The sequence below is a fragment of the Cynocephalus volans genome, chromosome 1 (genome assembly GCF_027409185.1).
Source record: "Cynocephalus volans isolate mCynVol1 chromosome 1, mCynVol1.pri, whole genome shotgun sequence".
Classification (NCBI taxonomy): Eukaryota; Metazoa; Chordata; class Mammalia; order Dermoptera; family Cynocephalidae; genus Cynocephalus; species Cynocephalus volans.
Window position 1 is genome coordinate 199,440,649 of NC_084460.1, and position 6,162 is coordinate 199,446,810.

Genomic DNA, 6,162 nt, shown 5'->3' on the forward strand with positions numbered 1-6,162 from the left:
ACGGGGGGAGAAACTAGATAAGGGGCATAAAAAATAAGTATGACTTGTAATAATTAATATGCTAATAAAAAATTAGCTAAAAAAAACTCACAGAAAAAAAAACTTAAAATGATCCCTTTTCTACTCTGTCAGATTTCCATATGGGACTGGGTCTACAGAGGCTGTGGTAGAACATCTGCTGTGGAAAGAGGCTTGAGTACAAGTCCAGGGCATTCACAGAAGTGGGGAGTCATCAAGCTTTCTAGGAATGCTCATATTAACTTTCCAAAGAAACCCAGATTCCAGAGTGGACGAACATATTCAACATGAATATGTCTACAAAAGCCTTCACTTTTCTACTTAAAATCTAAGGTTGCATTCATGTCAGCAGTGCTTGCAGCACCAAGTCATTTATTTTAAGTGATGGCATTAGAAATCTGTTAGAAATGAATACGTGACTTGAGTCACAAGCAGCTAAGGAACTTGCAGGGACGGTAGACACTGTGGTGATGAGGAGAGTCTTTGGTTGTTGGAGTGAAATCAGACCCCATTTCCAACCTGTTCTGCCATTCAGAAAAACATGGACCTTGGAAGCCATAAAATGGGGTCAATATCCTCAGGGGTGTGTGGGAGATGTTCGTAGGAGGCATATAGTAAACAATTGATTCATTCCCTCACCTTCATTTCTCCTTTTAGATGATAGGGAAAGACAAAAGTGAACCCCTTCCTTCTTTCTCACCATCCCAGGACTTAGAAATAATGTTTATCTTTCATGTATTTTAAAGACTATAATTTTATTATTTTAAATTTTACCACCAAAAAATTAAAAATTTCCTTATACTCGTGTTCACTATGAATGACTAAGGGAGGAAAATATTCTAGTGGGGACAGAGTGCTACTGCTATGAGTTGAATGACTGTCCCCCGCAAAACTGATGTTGGATCTTAATCCCCAGCGTATTATTTGAAAGGTGGGGTGACTGGATCATGAGGACTATGCCTTCAAGAGTGGATGCATTCATATGGAGAGCAAGTGAGCTCATAAAAATGCTCTTCCCTCTCCTTGCCCTGTGACACCCTGGGTCACCACAGGACTCTGTAGCACTCTTCAAGAAGGCCCTCACCAGATGAGCACCTCGACTTTGGACTTCCCAGCCTCCAAAACCATAAGAAATACATTTCATTTCTTTATAAATTACCCAGTTTCAGGTATCCTGTTATAAGTGACAGAAAATGGACTAATACAGCTACAAAATGCTTAACACCAACTGTGGTGGACATTACTAGTGATCACCAATATTTGGTTCTCCCCTTCCTCCAGGGGAGGGATTACACGTCCTAGCTCTCTCATAGTTCATCAGGGCCATAAGATTAGTTCTGGTCAATGCACTGAGCAGAAGGGCATTATGTTACTTCCAGGCCCAAGCAGAGAAGAGTGGATATGAGAGCCCATGCCCTTCTTCCCCTACCTTGGTGACAAACGAGGCTGTGTGTTCTTGGTGCAGCAGCCACATGCTATGGAGCGGAGCCTCCCACAAACCAGGTGCTACATGCCACATAAGTGAGAAATAAACCTGGTTATGGAAAGCCACTGAGATTTCAAGGGTTCATTTATTATAGCATACACTATCCTAACACACCTACCAAGTTACACATTAAGGAAAACAAGTTGCCATTTGAAAGTCAGATGAAAATATCAAATAATTAAGGATCACCTGATTTATTTTTTCTGGAAAAAAAGCTGAACCTGACTCAACTTTAGTATGAATTTTACATATATTCTTGAAGGACTCGCTTCAACATGTACTGCCATGCTTTCTCATAGACAGGTATGATCTTGAAATGGGGCATAGGTCTGGGGCATAAGAAATTCCACAAAGATTTGCCTTTAAAAACATCTTTAAACTTCATCTTAAATTTATCAATCAGCAGGCTTCCCAAGCCAAGTGTGTAGAGACCATGCACTTCAGGTGCATCCAGCTGATGGGATAGCACTTTGTCTTTCTCTAATGTCCTGCTCAAAAATCTTGAGCTTTAGTACAAGCAGAAAGAATTGTTTCAAAACAGAACTGCCACTGTCATACTCTGGTTGAGCAGACATTCCCAGAAGATCTAGAAGTGACATGTGATGAATATAAAGGGAATAGAAATGAGTTTCATTCACTGGCAGAAACTCCCAGGGAATGCATTTTATGAACTTTTTTTCTAAAACAAACAGTTTCAGCATTTGAGTTCTTTCTTTCCTCTGTCTACTCAATTGCTCATCACAGTGAATTGGACCATGATCATATTCTATACAAGTTTCCTCAAAAAGTATTTCTTAAAGAGAGATGAATCTTGCAAATGAAACAATCTCATGGAAGCACAGTAGTACTGAGTAAATTTATTATTTTCAGAATAGTAATAAAAAAGGCTTATTTTTAAATGGCAACGTTTCCAAGTGCTTATTACTTTTAAAGTTCACCTTTGGGGAGGCCATGGAACAATTAGCAGTTACAAATCCTACTATGTGAAAGCAGAATAGGACACAGTTACAAGAGCACGATTTTGATATGGAATTAGAACTGCCCCTTGATAAAAATCCTCACAGAAACTGAAACCAAGGAAACAGTGAAAGGGAAAAATTGCCCATATATGGCAATCAGTTTTGACATGAGGCTCATCAATAGCCCAGTCTTTCCAAGGCACATCATTATCTATCTGATCTGCCAAATTTGATACTTAACAACATTGTCTTCAGAACAGTTGACATACCCTGGAAAAATCTATCCTGTAAATCACAAAGAAAGATGACAGGTTTCATAGATCTCATCAGCGATAAAAAGAAGGGAGGCATAAAGGAGCAGATACTAGTATACCTGCAGGCATAATGAACTGAACGAACTATATGTATTTCAAGAGAGAAAAAAGACTCTATATCCCAATTTTTATTGTGACCCAGAGAGAAACCACTGACTTATCTCAGCGCCCAACTAAATTGAGTTTTTGAAATGTAAGACAAATGATCAGGTAGATGCCATGATATTGTGGCATAAAAAAATGGCAGGGAAGGTTGAATCAGGTCACCAGACTAGGCAAACTGTAGTTTCTTCCTCCTATGCCAAATCTATAGAGATAACAACAACAAAAAAAGCTTTTTAAAAAAAGGAATCCACAACTATACTGAAAAACAAGAAGTGTTCAGAATACCCGAAATCAAGAAAACAGAAAAGATAAATGGAGTAAAATCACAGACCAAAACACCAAAGGAGAGGATTTACCAAGAATGAAACAAGGGGCACTCTTAGCTTAAAGGTAGCTGATGCCCAGAGCGGAAATGCTGAGAGGAACTAACCTAATGGGTTCAACCAGACTCCAGTGGAAGCAGCCAGGCTGGCTAATCTTTCCACGCTTCTACTATCCAAACTCTGACCAGGCAGACAACAGAGTATCTACTCCCTAATATAAGGGGTAAGTGTGGGCATTTAGTCCTGAGAAGCACAGCAGTGTGTTCAAGGCAAACCGGAGGATGCTCACATCCAGAAATCAGCTGGTACCAAGCTCATCCTGCCCTGCCTTGCAATGGCTCTTTAGAAGCATTTAGTACTTTAGAGGAAGAGTAATTAATATCCTCAGAAAGTACAATAATGGAAATATACTTCCATTAAAAAAATAGAGATCTTAGAAATTAAAATTGTGATCACTGAAATTAAAAACTCAACTGATGGGCTGAACACTAAACGGATACAGCTGAAGAGCAACTCACTGAGCCAGAAGATTCAGTTAAGTAATTCTAGAATCTAGCACAACAGAGAAAAGCCAAAGGATATACAGAAAACACAAAATGTCAAAGATCTCTTGAATAGAGGACTTTTAGAAAAAAATAATAGAGAAGGTGAACAAAGAAATACTAAGAGCAAAGACAGAAGAAAATTTCCAAGAATTCAAAAGATGATGCCTCTATTGAACAGCATTAACAGAAAAAGACCCACTCCTAAACATACTGTGGTGAAATTTTAAAACACCAAGGATGATAAAAATACCTAAAATAAATAAAAAAGGGGGGAAAGAATTCTAATTAAAATCCCAGGACAATCAAGGTGTGTGGATAAGTATTTCATTTGGTCAAGAGGAGTACGATGACACCCTTCCTTTCCACCTGACCTCTGAGATCATTCCAGTCATTCCAGATAACAGCAATATCAATATGAACATCTGGTCACCCAGGCCGTGGACCTCCCCTGTCCACTGCTGTTCACCTCCACTCGCTTCAGTGAACTACAGAAACAGCTGTTTAGATTATTGCCTGGATGTCACCAACATCTGCAAATGTTCCACTGCATTCTTCTCTGCCTATAAACCTCAAACCTATCACTCTTCCCATTCAAAAGGGTTTTCAATCTCCTTAAGACTTGCAGTCCTTTGACTTCACCCTATTCCTTCATGCCATCAGGTCAGCACTGCTGATTTAACTTCCTTTCCCAATTGCCTGGATCCCATGATACATCCTTTGATCTGTTGTTAGAAACCTCCATTAATTTTTCACATACTTTTGTGCCATGTCTACTAGTGAATCCCCAACAAGACAACTTAGTGCATCATAGTTGGTCTAAACTTCTGAACTGCTTAGCCCAGTTTGACATGGCACAAACATGTAAACTGACTCTACTGCAAATATCTGACCTCTTGTCTCAACTGAGTCTTTGATGGCCTCAAAATAGTCTGGCAATTCTTTCTTCATCTCTAGTCAGTTCCTATGTCCATTCTTCATAGATGCTGTCCACACCAAATCATCACCATTTTTCAAAGTTCTCTAGCTGCTCCCAGTGCCTCTCACTCTCTATAAAGGACCCAATATATGATCAGGCTTTTCTTAAAAAGATTTATTTGAGCTATTTTATTAGTATACAGTGAAATATTTTGAACATTAAGATATAATAGGTTAGAAAAAGCATTTTCATCTATAAACAATAAAATACCATCTTCTCCTTAATCTCTGAGATGAATTCATCCTTCCAACTGCACTTCAGTGTCAATCACCCTCTGCCTGAAACTTCCTCCTGCCTTGGCTTCATCCACATCACTCTTCTCTTTTGGTCTTACCCCTTCTCCTGACCACACTCCCTCTGCCTCCTTCACCAGCTTCTCTGCCAACATGCTAGCATGCTTCAGACCTCTTTTCGCTATAACATTCTCCCTAGGTAATCTCATCTACTCCCACAGCTTCATTTATTTCTGCCATATGAGGATGACTCCCTCAATTACATCCAATAACCCAGGATCAAATATCCAAATACTTATGACACCTTTACCAGATGTCCCCTTCATACCTCAACCTCAGCATTTCAAACCAAACTCATTAACTTTACCCATTCACCTGCTTCTCTGCATTCCTCTTTTGGTTTATGTAAATATGATCCACCTAGTTTCTCAAGATAGAAAAATTAAGTCACCTTTGACTCTTCCTTTTCCTTAACCTTCACACCTAAATCACCAAGTTCAGATGTTTTTACTCCAAAATTTATCTCAATTTGTCCCTCACTCTTCATTTCTAATGTTACTACCCATCTCATCTCTTTCACCCAGACCTTCCCCCTTACCTTAAAAATAACTACACCAACGAATGGAAACCTGGGCTGAACATTAGAATCTCCTGGGGAACTTTAAAAAACCCTAACACTCAGGGCATACCCCAGACTCATCAGATCAGAGTCTCTAGGGGTGGGACCCAGGCACCAGCATTTTTTTTTTTTTTTTACAGGTCTTCATGTGATTCCAATATGAAGCCACATGAAAGAACTTTCCGAACTGAAGACATGAACTCACAGATTGAAAGTGCACATCAAATTCCAAGCAAGAAAAATAAAAACAAATCTACAATTAAAAAAATCAGAGTGAAACAAAAACTTTGAGGCTAAAGAGAAAATCATGTAAAATTTCCTGGAGTGAAAAAATAGATTGTCTACAAAGGAAAGAAAATTACACTAACAGCAGACTTATCATCTGCAACATTAGGTGACAGAAAATAATGAGTTAAAAACCTTCAAAGTACTTAAAAAGGAAAAAAAAACCAAAACAAAACTGTGAACCTAGAATTCTACAGCTTGCTAAATTGTTCTTCAAGAAAGAAAGACTTTTTCAAACACACAAAGCTAAGATTCCACTATTCACGGACCATCACTGTAAGAATTATCTTACACAGAAT